The sequence below is a fragment of the Tribolium castaneum genome, chromosome 5, assembly GCF_031307605.1.
Source record: "Tribolium castaneum strain GA2 chromosome 5, icTriCast1.1, whole genome shotgun sequence".
In the NCBI taxonomy this organism is placed as follows: domain Eukaryota; kingdom Metazoa; phylum Arthropoda; class Insecta; order Coleoptera; family Tenebrionidae; genus Tribolium; species Tribolium castaneum.
Window position 1 is genome coordinate 12571855 of NC_087398.1, and position 14885 is coordinate 12586739.

Here is a 14885-nt window from a genome sequence, read left to right on the forward strand (position 1 = left end):
TCCTGCAGAGCTTTCGCGGTCGGCCGTTAAACTCTACAACTTTATCAATTTTAATCAAATCAAACTTATTTTTAGAGTTTTCTCTATTAAATTAAAAGTCTAAATTAAAACTTTATCACGAACCCAAAAAGCTAAGATAATCTGCATCCAGTTTCAACAAACAAATATTACTATTTTTACTGAGTACCTAACGACGGATTTTTATGATTGAACCTCGGTTGAAGCACTGAAACTTGCCAAATATAAAAATAAATTGGTTAACAGAATAGTTTTGGTTTAACCGTCAAATGAAATTCCGGGCGTAACCCTGAAAAAAGTTGGTAATCCGACACTTTTTAGTTAATCACAACAAAGCACTAAAATACGCCCTACCAAGAAATAAATTGGTAACCAGAATATTTTTGGTTTAACCGTCAACTCAAATACCGGGCGTAAGACACTCTGTGTAAAACCGAAATTAAAGAAATGAAAACCTATTCTTCACAACAAAGTATTGTCAATTCCAGTATCGATAATTATTTATCTAAAAATTTGTGTAAAGCATCAGCTTTGTTACTTTAAATAAAAAGTTTAGATGTTTTTCATGTACCTATCTATTACTTATGTTAAACTGTTTTTTTAAATTTATGTATACACTTTCTTTTTTAAAAATAATGATAACTTTGTAAATATGTATATCGATATCGTATTTAGGAATTTTAAATACAAAGTTTAGATTTTTCTTTTGGCATTTGCAAAGTTCGAAAAAAATAACAAACCCCAAATTATATAGATTGAAAATTTCAGTTACCCGTAACTCGACTTTTTACCAAATATGTATTTTTTTCTTAACTTACAGAAAAATTTAATTCTGCAGCGATATGTGTGTTAAGTGAATTCTGTACTGTGTATTCCCAATTTTCTGAATTTTGAAGTTATTGTGATATTTTTGATATCGCGAGAAATTTATTACTAACCATACCTAGCTGTTTTGCCCAATAAATATTACGCATTGTTACATTTTCTGTAAATAAAGAAGAAATTCATTAAATTCAGGTGTGAAAAGCTGTAATAATTTTTTGTTTTTTTTTTGTTTTTTGTTTGATGAATTTCACAATTACAACAAAAAGTTAAAATAACTTGAAAACTAATAAATGTAGAGAAGGAGAATTATCATTCTATTTATTTAACTGAATGGAACAAAAAATTGAAGCATTTTATTCGGTAAAATTAAGTTCTCCAAATGAAACTTTAACTACTTGTTTATTTTTTATTTTTGTTTTGAATTACCAAAAAAAAGGCTTTTTTCTTTCAAATGCCCATATACGCTTTAAAAATTTTGAAATATAAGATAAGTTAGTATTGATTTTGGAATGAAAAAATGTCAATCCAAAATTTAATAAAAAAAACTTTTTTTTCTCTGTTGAATATTTCGGAACTACTTAACTAAATTGGGTAAGTATAAAAAATCCTGACAAAAACCAGAAGTTTGAGGAAGTTGATTTTCCGCTTATCTAAACTTTTCTAAACACAATTAGACGCATTAGCAAAAAATTGAGGTTAGATATTAGATTGTTTTGTTGTAAGTGTAAACAAAAAGCATTTTTACAGTTATTAAATTCTGTTTATCGTTGAAATCGCTGGATATTTATCATAAAATTGAAAAGTGTCATAAAAATTTGCTTCTTTGACAGTCCTGATGAATTGGTGTTTAAAAAAATTAACTATCGAGTAAGAAAGCGTAACTGATAAATGTAAACTAACAGTGTTATAAACAACGTCCATTAATATCCTGGCGATAAACTGATGGTAGGCCGGTAGCCACATTTCTCGATGCGTGTAATCCAATCCCATACAATTACCAAAAGAAGTGTCATGTAATGAACCCTCAGAACATGGCACCTCCGGTTCTTGTTCCTTAATCATGTGGTAAAATCTGGCCCGCATCACTCCTGAGAGTGGGCATGCTCTAGTTCTCGCCGACAATGCGTACCAGCGCCTCCTTCGCACCGATGCCTCCGAATCACGAAATTTTTCACATCTTTTACGACTAACATACAACCGAAAAATCCCGCAAATGAAAGCTCACTTAGTGATTTTTCCGACAATCTGGTGATTTTTTCACACGTGGCAACACTGCAACCTCCTACGCCTCAGCCGCCCTGATTAATCCCGCGACAAGTGCATTTCTCAACTGGAAGTGCAACATTTATCTGTCGGTCGAAATCCAAAGCCCGCGCGACACATTAAGTCAATTTAGTGAACATGTATCGATTTAATAAGCCATAAAGAATCGCAGTCGTCGAATCGGTTTTATATTAATTTATCACACCGTGCCAAGTCCTACTTAAGTGCATTAGCCAGTCCGGCCGGTCATAAATCACGGTCGGCCTTGACTTGGCCGCGTTAGTCATCTGTTTCTCACGCTAGTGTGCTACGATGAAAACAGTTGACACTCGAATCCGGAAGTCGGGCGCGCCGCGCACGAGACCGCGATGCGCTCTCATGTGAACGACCAAAATATGTGGGAAATTGAAAAAGGTTTTATAGCACGCTGCCAGCCATAAAAATGTTATTAAGAAGCGTAAAAATCGATGAGGCTCTTGATTTTTATGATGAAGAGTCGTTAACTTTTGACAGGTGTCGTAAAAACTACACCGGGGCCATAAACAAAAATTGAGGAAAAACAAAATGGCCCCAGGATAATGCTGTGGCAAGTTTTGAGTTCGTGTTCTTACCTGTCGTCGAAGTTTCCACCTACTTTCATGGATTTACGGAGCCAAGGATATTCTTAAGCATTTAGTAAGTTGTACAGCAGTGTACAGCTCTAATTATGTAAGATTATTTTTAATTTTAAGAGAAAATAATTCATAATTTTGCATTGTCGCGTTCTCTGAGTAGCTAATTAAAAATGAACATAATTGTGTAAAATAAAACTTAAAACATCTACAAGGAGCTTAGATATACGTTATTTATCAAAATATTAAAGAAATATTGGAGACTTCAATGAGCAGCTAAGACACATACTCGTCTAACGAGTATTAATTTATCGTTGAAATCATTAAATTGTTACTTTATTTAGTGTGCTTTGCATATTTTGTCTTAAACTTTTTAATATTATCGATAAAACACTTGGGTCTTGTCTAAATAGTAACATTTATGCGGTGATTTTAATGCCTGGCTAGAACACAAGCAATGATTTGAACGCCAAATTATGTGAATATTTTCTAATGGTAAGCTCCGATTTCAAAAATGTTAGCCTCGTCTGCCTAATGGTCGATAAATGAGGCTGCAAAATAGTAAAAAACGTGAAAATAATTAATGGTCGGAAGTGCTCATCATCATCATCTATGAAAAATAAATATGAAAATTAGACGTTAAGCAGTAAGAGCCTTATTAATTTTAAAGCGCTTAATTGAAAAGAGAATAAACCTGATTGAGCAAAATAGGGACACGAAAATTCTTTTGCGTTGAGATTAATGATAATCCATTTGTCAAAATTATTATATTTAGCAAGAAGCAGTAACCTAACGTTAAGTATGTTGCTTTTCTCCGGGTTTATTATATGCTTTCATTGTGACCCATTCACATTTAATAAATAGACAAGTCACAAGCGAGTAGCGGAACAACAATTACCAAATGACAAATAAAACTAAAATAGCAGCGTAATAAGAAGAGCTTTTAAAGAAAAAGTCCCAATCTTGTCCTAATTAATGTTAATAGAAGTAATAACAAGGAACGGGGATTTTATTGATGAAAAAATCGTGCACAACACCGCCATTAAGCGATACCATCGTGTTCGACTTTTTTTTCTGCATGATCGATTAGCCGGCGACATTTGCGAGGGCCACCGAAAATTACACGACCCTGATTGAATTTAATTCAGTTCTAAAACCTTGGTCAATTTATAACTGAGACCTTTGACGTTTTTACAACCCGGGAAAAATCCAGCTTTCAACGCACACGCCACTGGACCCAAACCAAATCAAAAGAGATCATCATAACTTTCTCCTATCGCCTACGGTATTCATGGTGTGTTATTATTCCACGCCATTTGACTTCGTTTCGTTTTATTTGCTTCGACTTTACTGGACATCTCATTAAATCCGGAAAAAAAGCGCAATGGAAGATGGGAGCTCGATATTTGTTTCAGTTACGGAAGTCTTGACCCTATTTCCCCTTTCGCCAACATTTTTATTTTGCGTTTTGCCAGATAATGGACAATAATTGCAGGAATGTCGATGTTTGCATCGTTTTAATTGTTTTTCGGATAATGGATGAGCGAAGGGCATGCAAATTTAAAATGATGGAGAGATATGAGCGAATTTGCGACTTATTGTGTGCGAAATTTCAGGTCAGGTGGCTTATGCAGTTTTTAGCTTGGGAACTATTGTCTTTCGGTGCGATTTTTCGCTGCCACTATAATGCTCATGAATATTTATCCGTTTTCTATGAAAAAAACTGCACTCCAGAGTGATAAACATGAGAAAATATTCAGAAACGATGAAAAAATTTGAATTTATTGTTGTGTTTCAAAATAGTTCTGACAGATATATAAGCAATATTTATCGAATTAGAGTAATGGGATTAGCACACATTTGAGGAAAAAATTAAGCTCGTTTGAGGCATTTTAGCCCATTAATGGGTGCTTATAAGGCAATTACCGCTAAAAGTGCAAAAATAGAGCTAATTTGTTTCCAAGAATGTTAAAATTCCTTCGCCGTATCTGCTTTTAACCTTTGCAATTTAGTCAAAAAACTCGAGTTTAATTAGCTGCTTCTGCTGAAATCCTTAATTCCATCCAATTTTCTCCTCCGCCTTTTTAAAATAAGACCCGCCACAAATGCGCATTACTCAATCTTTAGAACGAATTTAATTGCATTTCTGTAAAAATTAGTTTTTCGTTGTATCATTTTCGAACCCCTCACCTCCGACATTTAATTAAATTGGTCGCGTCTTCCGTTTCGCAAGCGTTACTTAAGCACAAATTGCAAAAATTAATTAGCCAGTTTTATGGATCGGTGTGCAACCACCTCATGTCCGAGATGTTTTTCTTGAGCAAAATTTAATTACGTTTCGCTTCGGGCACTCGTGTGATTATTTGCTTATGTCAAGCTATTATTCTAATCGCACACTATAAAGCATTTATGCGGTCTTAAGTGCTTTCGCAATTAGATAAAAATCGGGTAACTGTTGAGGAGTTAGTTCTAACTGAAATTTTTCTGTTGCAGACTTTGCCATGGGCTGACTCGGAATTTCCAGCGAGATTAAGGTGAGTGTCACAAATTGTTGTTTTTTTCTTAATTAATTAGGATTCGGGTTTGAGCGGTCGCTGGCTCGTAATTTGGTTAAATTATAAAGCGTCGATGTTTATAATTCAGTCGTTTGTAATCACCGTCATTTTGAGATTCGTTACAATGTCCAAACACGTAATATATTAACGTCAGCTTTAATCTTCTGCATTACCGGAACGTTATTACCGACTATCGATCCTTTCGACGTGTTTATAACACCTAACCATCTCCGGATTCGACTCGCAACAGGTTTATTTGGTCGAAAACAGCGAAATGAATTTGTTTTCGCCCATTTTGCGCCGATTAGAGAGTATTTAAAAAAGCGCTCGAGGCCCGAGATATTTATAGACTGCGGCCATCGGTGATGGTAATTGTCGTTAAAATAATGGGTTTGCAATATTATTATCTGCCAGAAGCGAGACTGTAGTTGGTTTAACTGAGGATCGGATTTGTCTCAGCCTTTCAGCTTCCGCGTTTTTAATTGATACAAAGGGGTCCTCAAGCGGTGAAGAGAACGCTGCGAGGAGATAAATGATGAAGTAACGACGGGATGACAGTTATGCTGGTTTATAGGCAAGGGATAAACACAGATGGCAAATGACCCACATCTAGAGGAAAAATTTGAGTTATAGAGCGCTTCTGGAAATTTGTTTCCGATCGACAACACTGAAACAAAAGCAAAAAGGCCGATGAACAATCGGGTTTGGATAGAGAAATTGACCCACTTTTGAACCGCTCTAAGCTCGCACCTGCTCGCTCACTCGAAATATTTCGGACCCTGAAAAAATTCAATCAAATTAAAACAAAAACCAAGTCGTAAAATCGAACCAAAACACATAAAATTAAAAAACCAACCGGAAATTCCTTCATGTTGAATCAAATTCTAAGAAAAAGCTTACGTAAGCACGGCTGAATCCGCTCGTTACCTGCAAAGCTGCGAAAAAAATTAACTAAGGTCGTTCCCTGTTTTATTTCCAGTTACTGATTTCGCGAACTTGTACTGATTTATGATGAAATCATATGTTTGGAATTTTTAATTAAAACAATTCAGATTTTACGTACAATTTCAATTAGTTACAAGTGGAGAGATTTCAATGACCGATTAGAGCACATTTTTTTAAAACTTGCAGAAACTTTAAATTTCAGTCGACGTTATTGTATCCAGTTTTAACCATTTATGTCAAAACATGATTAATACAAATGAAAATAAATGTAATTCTCTTAAAAACTCTTGCTTTATACTTTGCTATTAACTGGTCATTAAAGTCTCCAACAAAACCATTCGAGTGCTTTATTGTGGTGTAGTATTTTATTGTATACCACTTTTTTCAACACATTTATAAACCAACCAACAAGAATTTATATTTTCATTTATCTTTAAATCATCATGATTTTAGACCGTGTTGTGCCTAAAAAATAAAATTTTGACAAAAGACATAACTACAGAGATTTCAATGCTCGATAAAGACACATTATCTTGTAAATTTTTAATAAATCTAAAAACAACTTACCTACCAATTCGGTTATTAACGATGTTGCTGATTTCTTATAATAATAATTAGCTTCCGAGCTTACTTTGGACTTTTTGTTGGGCAGTGCGCAGCAAAAATGTTTCTGAAACGTTTGAAATAATTCCGCAAAAGTGCTGATGTTTTGGTGCGCAAATGTAGCTTTGGCTCATTGCATTCGGCGATTAGATCCAGTGACTGACCTCGAAGAATGTTAATTGTGGCTTTGCCAAAAATCACCCAGTGGTGAAATAGCAAGTCTAGCAAAATAGCCTGAATCCGAGAACCTTAATGTCCCATCATTATTCCGCGTCATTCGAGACAATTAAAAATTCAGATGCAAAAACAGTGTTGTTTCTGTTTGGTCTGTCTTGCGGTACCGCTTAAGGCAAGAAACCTCTTCTAATTACAGTGCTTGAGATTTTACGACTCGTCCTTGCATATTCATGAAAAGTGTCAGTGTGGGCTAGTGGAGGGCCAGGATGACATCGTGGTTTATGTCCTGGTGGTAGCCCGCGGTCAGGAAATTTCTAACAGCCACGGGCGTTTTTCGGGCGCAACGTGGGCACAATGCCGATAATGAACATTAGAAATTAATCACCGAGTGACCAATTCGAAATATATGCGCGCTTTCTAAAGTGCTTTTCCACACATTTGACACGATTTTTTCCGTCTAAATATCGGGTTTAATTAAAGTAACACATCTGCTGTGATTAATTTCGAAAAAAATCCGCTATGGATGTCCGGCGACTAACTTTTTTACGCGCGTAGAAGAAGAAAGTTGTTTTTTTCTTATGTAATTTGTTTTGATGATATGCTACCTCAGTTTTATTATTAATAGGATTAGAAATCCAGCGGATTTCTTCAAATAAGTAAAAAGCGGTAATGAAATAGAAAGCTTCATCGCCGATTTTTTACACCATAAGCCACTTAAAAAATTCGTCTCGCGGTGGGTGTGCATATTAACCACTCATTAAAAAATTAAATTAACCGGCGCGAGTTATGCTCCGCAAACACAAGGAATATTAACTTCAGAGGCTGATTTATGGACGAGATTTCTTCCACGGACTAGATTCAAGCGAAAAACAGCGCAATTATCTGCAAGAAATCAAAGAAAATCGAACCGAAAACTAACAAAAAGCACTTGTTTATTTTATAGCCAGGTTGGGCTAATAATTGTGGTGATTTTTTGCTGCCAATTCAAAAAGCAACAACTTGGGAAAATTAAATGACGTCCATTATCTTGTTCCTACTGTTCCAACTGTAGCAAGAAAAAAGTAAACTTACATTATTTTAAACTGAGGTGATTGATTATTCCTGCTAAACTTAAGACATTATTAGCTTTGTGATTTCGATTCTTCAACTATTCTACCAGTAGTTGACAGTCCTGCTGTTTTCGCTTTCTGAGTAATAACTTCCTGCTGAAGTGGTGTTTTCTTTATTCTGTTTTCCAACAATTTTTTTAGTAATTCCTGCCAAGTCATATTATTATTAACTACTTCTGTCCATATACTGTGTGGAATTCTTATTTGGAATAAAATTCATAACTTGAACATTGGCAATTTTTGTAAAAAATTCAGAAACAGGCGCATTTGGTTTTTCTTGCCCATCATTTGGTGGATATGATTTTTGTTTATCTGCTGTCAAAAATGCACAGCCACCTCCAAATTTTTTTTCAAATGTAACGATATGTCGTGTGACACCTCATGTGAAAAAGCTCTTCGAAAGCAGTTCAAAGCATTATTTGTTTTCTAAATATTGTCAACGCCCAAGTGATTAAAAAATTAAAGCAGTGTTGAATTATTATTGACTAAAATAAAATTCGTAACTTGGATATAAGCGATTTTTGTAAAAAATTCTGAAACAGGTCGATTTTTGATTATCTTTGCACATCATTTGGTGCACTGGTTTTTGTCTATCTGTTTTTAAAAATGCACAGCCACCTTTAACTTTTTTTTTTCAAATGTAACGGTATGTCAAGTGTCACCTCATGTGAAAGAGCACTTTGCAAGGAATACAACGCATTATTTGTTTTCTGAATATTTTCAAAGCCCACCCGATAAAAAAATGAAAACCAATTTTTATTAGTTGAAATTAGGCAAATTACACTAGAAATGTTGCAAAATGTTAGAAATTCATGCTACTATCGTTACGTTATTTTTCAAGTGTGGAACGATGCCCATTTTGAACAATTATTGCATTAAATAATGTTCAACTTATAATATTAATTTTTATTTTTTTATCAAGTTGGCTTTGAATAAATTTAAAAAAAAAGTTAGAGGTGACTATGCATTTCTGCCAACAGAAAAACAAAAACCATATGCAATAGTAGGCAGAGAAAAATAAAAATTGACCTGTTCCGGGAATTTTCACTAAAATCGCCTTAATCAAAGTTATGAATTTTATTCCAGTTGAAAAAAAATCCATTCTGTATTTTAATTAATAATAATTTTGAATTCTATAAAATATTTCCGGAAAATTATGTTCGTATCTATTTTGCTATTGCTTTTTACTGTGAAATAAAGCCAAAGCAATGTTTTTTAATAAATGCTGCTATTTTAACAAAGTATTTGCGACAAAATATTTCCCCGATTTTTTTTTCTAGTATTTACCGAGATTTTTTTTGTTGTTCCTATTGTTGTCATTAATTTCTCTTGGGTCACTATTATTTATTAATTTTCCAGAAAATTATTTTTGGTTCTACTTTATAATAAAGCTAAGTTTGTTTTTCTTACCTATACTGCTGTTTTTAACAAAGAACTTCTTTTAAATAACTGTTCCAAATTTTTCTTTACTTTTTGTGATAAAATAAAAAAACATATTGGGCCAAAACCTTTTTATCTTAACTCTTGTTTTCAGTTAATTAACCAATTGTTGTCCTATGATAAACAAAATTTCATTTATGTCTGTCTCCAAGTGCTGCGAAAAATTATGCACAAGAATTTAAAGCAGATACTGTGTTTCATATTTGGAAGTAGCGTTTTACAGTTATCTGCTGTAAAAGCTGCGATCGCTCTAATCGCGACTAAATGCTAAATTACTTGCAAACAGCCCGGAATTTTGCAATTTCCTCTCCGGATTCCCTCGTCGCTAGATAATTCATATTGTTTATGAACATCGTTCCCGCCCAACCATTTATCAGCCGCGCGTATACAGGAACTATGATAGCGCGATGTTTCAATGACAAGATTAATCGCTTCTTGATCTTACTTTACCGATTTGGTAGTGGAATTATCTTCATTGTTAGCCTACCGTCTTTGAGAGTCTTTCGGCTCTAGATCACGCGAGATCGATAAATTCGGAGGAGATTTCGAAGATGGATGATGACGTTAAAATGACATTCGATCCGGAGTCACGCGACGATTTTTCTTCATCAGTGGATTAAGACCTTCTTGTGTCAAAACACTCACGGGTCACCGGGAGAAACAGCAATTAGAAATTCTCTCGTAATTACTAGAGTTTGATTTATACTAGATTGTCGGGCTTAATGGGAATTTTCCTTAAAGGGGACAATTGATTCCGATTCATTTTAGATAAATTCAGGGCGTGCCGGTTGCATAACCCTCGAAATTAATTGCGGTTATTGTCTTGATGGCATCGCAGTTTCGTCAAAAATGTGTCGCTGAGGTGCGATTTATGGCGAGTGGTTGGCATTAATCACCCGTTGCCAATTAGTTTTCCACCAGAGTATCGACAATATTAACTAATTGTAATTTATTGTTGTGCTTTTCCGACTTGTCGAACGTCTGCCCGTGCTCTAGATTCTTGCCGTTTTGCAATACGATTAAGAAATTTGCAAGAGTCGACTTAATGGATCGCTGCAACTCCGTTATGGGAAAAAGCAAATCCAAGTTTGATTTATTTTTATTGTGTTAAGCCATATTCTTCGAATTCGATGGAATGCTTTACGTCATCAAACCGAGGAAAAATCACGATATTTAAATAAGAAACTAAGAATAATTTATAACGTTTTGACCTGATAAATGCGAGTTAAATTTATCATGAGATTAACATTGTTAAGCGTTGTATTTATTGTGACATCGGTGATGACTGATGACTGATGAGAAGATAATTTTTTCAAGCACTTGTACTTTATTTATTTATTTTTCAAAGAGGAAAGAGGTCGACTGTCTTTGACCCCATCCTCTAATTAATAAGCTCCAACATGAAAAAATAAACAAAGTTTTAGAAACTTTGACTCAATTTCTAATTCTTTCGACTCGAAAGCAGATTAAAAAAATATTTTGGCATGGATTATGATTGATGAATAGATAAGTTTTAAATATTCATTATTTACTTTTGAGCTTAGACAAAGGTCATCCATCGCTGACCTCATCTTCTAATTAATAAGGAATAAAGATATAACCTCTAGATCAAACGTTGACACAAGTTAATTAAACGAAATCAAAAAAAGCTCAAATGGAATTCTTCGTCTCTATTTCCGTTTCAATCCTTACGGCTATAAAGCTCTTCACTCAACCTTTTTTGTCCATAACCAAGACTCGACCAGTCTTTAGGTTCAACGCCAACAGAAATTTTTCATTACACTCTCGCATTGTTAAAAACTCAGTTTTTGCTTCAGTTCATTTACCGTTGTTTTATTATTTTCATGATTTTTAGTCTTATTTTTGTTTTGGAGTAATTTTTAAATGATTTTGTCCACATTTTGTCATTTCCTGTTAAATTACAAACACGTATTTATACAGGGTCGCTAAAAAGTATGGATACAGTTAAATATTATAAAAACTATTCATTAAATCATTATTGAAATTAGAGATATGCTTAAGAGTATATAAATTGTATCCTTTCAAATAATTATTAAATTACTATCTTCATTTGTTCTTCGGATACAAGACTAACTTGATTTTTTTTTTAAATAGCAACAAGGGTGAAATTTAATATATTTGAGAAGGGCATTTTTTCTGAGTTCTAGAGTTCTATGGTATAACATATGCATGCCTTAACTTAAAAAAGAAATCGAAAATTTTGAAAAATGTAAAATTTATTAGCCTTGTCTTTATCTATCGTTAGCTCATTAACCAAAAAATAAGTAAAAGTTAAAAATAATTGTTACAATAACACTTTTAACTAAAAAAAAACAGGTTTTAATTAAGAAATTTTAAACACGGATACTTTATTTTTATGCAACAACCGAAGTTCAAACTGATTTCCACTAACTTCTTGGCTTTCTGTCTCCATGATAAACCAACATGAGAGTTATTTTCGCTCAGTTTTACTTAAATGTTCTATTACTAAACTAATTATTGCACCCAAGTTTAATTTTTGGCTAAAATACAAGTGGTGGATATCGACAATAACAATATTTTCAAAGCTAACTTAGTTTTACGATACCAGAAAATTTTTGAATTTTTATTAATTTACATTTTAATAAAAGTAAAGATGGGTATCATGTTACATCACTACTGCTCTTTTAAAAATGATTAAATTTTACCCTTCGTGCCATTAAAAAAATTAACTTAGCCTTGTATTTTCAAAATAAATGACGATGAAAAATTTGAAAAATCCTTCAGATGATAAAATTTAAACACTTTTAATTGTTCAACAACTTTCAAGCGACTATGTATAATCTAATCAAGATGCAAGATGAAATGGCTTCCAGAAGAGTTTTTTGATTATTTTTGCATTAATTGTGGTTGGAATATAATATTAATATAATATGGAATGTAATTGAATGAAATATAATATTATTTAAACAGTTTTTTATGTTTTTGTTTTTGTTCTTTCTGCTTAAGATTAAGCTATTCCTTCTGAATTATGTTTCCTTCTTCAGATTTTAATGAGCTAATGTTAGGCGGTTTTCATTGGTGTATTTGTATTTTTGTGTAGCAGGAAATATGACATTCTTGTAATAATTGTGGCCGAAATTCTTCTCCATCTTGTTGAGCAATTCCTGTTGAATGTTCCTGTTTTTTTGCTTTGTGGTTTATTAATCATTCGCATCTCCCAAAGAGCCATTATAGAAACTAGACGATCATTGGTATTATTCTTATTCAGTTAACCGTTTTTGTTTCAGTTCCTCCTGCTAAATGTTTTTTATTTCTTCAGAAAATAAAGAACTGATGTTAGACACTTTTCTTTACTTTTTTAACTTTAATTGGGCTGATTTTTTATTTGTTTTCTTATTAATATTTTATTTGATTACCAAAAATTCTGCTGATGCAGCAGGAAAGATGATTTTGTGTAATTGCGGTCTAGATCCTGGCGTTTTCGTTGTGAATCCTGCTCTTTCCTGTGAAGCAATTCCTGCTGAATTTCTCTCAGTTTTTTTGCTTTGTGGTTGGTATCTATCAATCATCCGCATCTCGCAAAGAGCCATTATAGCAACTAGACATTTATCACTTGGCGAGTAGTTCCGCATGGTCAGTTGGTCAGCGCTTCAGGGGGGAAATTGAGGGGGGACATCACGCAGCGTAGGTCGTGACTTGGAGCGACTCCCCGCTCTCCATTCTCTAACTAGACCTTTTCTCTTCATCATCATCACTACTGTTTTGCTCGGAAAAATGCTCAAATAATAACACACGACCGGCCCTTCGATGCGTGACTGATTTTTCACGGCTTTTGTGTTTCTTCGACTTGGACAAATTGCGGTTTTACGGCGGCGGCATTTAGTCAAAGTTCGCAGAATTATTAGCGGCGTTATTAGTGTACAGTTCATGCCTGATTAAATTATGAAGTTGAGAGACACTTTGACATTTTGACAAATTGGATAAGGAATCGAGATTTGTCGGTGCTGCTGGGAACGTTACTGTTACCATTAAGGCGCAATTATTTTATTTCATTATATAATTATGTTAACTACTCCTAATTTTATTCCCATTATAGCTTTAATTAAATGATTTATTTCATACATGATTTCGTTTGAGGCGGGCTCTTTTTCGTGTCACCAACGCGACTTGTAACCATTTATTTTCACAAATATCATTAATTAATTGTCAAGTTAAGTACCGCAGTGATGATTTTTCATGTCGAAAAAAATTAAATCAGTAGGTTGGAGATGTAAAAAGCAAACAGTTTTTTGCAGCAGGAAATTTTATTACATCCTGCGGCGAAGCACCGTCAAGTGTTGGTGCCGTAAAAGCAAAGTAAATAGTTTTTAAATCATTTGTTATTGTCTCTTAAAGCATATTCCCCTATTAGCTGTTGTCGGGTATTACAGTAACTGCCTTCTTGCATTACTGGATTCCAGAGTAACGGCCAATAGGCTGGTAATAACAAACATCTATTTTACGACGGATCTTTGACTCGAACCAAACATAATTAATACTTTTACTGATTTATACCGAAGCGATTTGTGATTGATCGGAATTTACGAGTGAAAAGTGCAAATTTTTGTTACTGCCTGAATGGCGATTTCACAATGCTTAAAGGTCGACCTTTCCGACCATAAAGGCAAGAGTCAGCTTTCTACAAAGGCCGTATGTCCATCGAGACGTGTATTATACTTGATAAAAAGAAAATATTACAAAATTTTACTTGCGATTTCAAAACGATAGAGGAGTCAACTCCGGAACGGTAAAAATGGCATAAATTAAATGACACGAGGTGATTTATACCGAGGGTGTTACTAGCTTTCTCTGGCATTTTTAGATGCATTTGTGCATTGATTGCAAGAAAGCTGAGAAAATATGAAATACCGCAATAAAACCAAACGAGGATTTGTCTCAGTTCCTGCACAAGGACAAATCCTGCCGTTATCCAAAAAACCGCCAAACAAATTAAGGTAATGAGCAGTCCGCAGCAATTAATGCAAAGCTGGTTTTTGCCCCACATTCTCAGTTTTTGTTTCAATTCCTGCCGTTTTCAGTTCAGTACGTGCTTCTTGCTGAATTTATGTTTTTTGCTTTCTACGTTATGAAGAGGTAAAAGGGTTAACAATTAGATATCTGTTTCAGTTTCATAAAACAATTCTTGCTAAATTTCTCTACCGATAGATTTATTTCAATTCCTGCTGAATGGCATTTTCCACCAAAGTTTCAACGGTTTTCAGTACAAATTCTGTTCTGTTGTTTCTAACCAAGTAAAATCTATTATTTACTCAACAAAAAGCAATCAAATTAAATTAATTGTCCAATTACGTTGTTAC

At 33.9% G+C, this 14885-nt stretch overlaps 1 protein-coding gene across 2 annotated transcripts in view; it reads left to right on the forward strand.

Moving 5' to 3' along the window:
• Nucleotides 1–14885, forward strand: part of LOC659457 (uncharacterized protein) — a 76603-nt gene that overhangs the window by 31180 nt on the left and 30538 nt on the right. For both annotated transcript variants that reach the window (XM_008194745.3, XM_965761.4), the window contains one exon: nucleotides 5211–5251. The gene's annotated coding sequence lies outside the window, so the exon portion shown is untranslated. The remainder of the gene's footprint in view (nucleotides 1–5210; nucleotides 5252–14885) is intronic.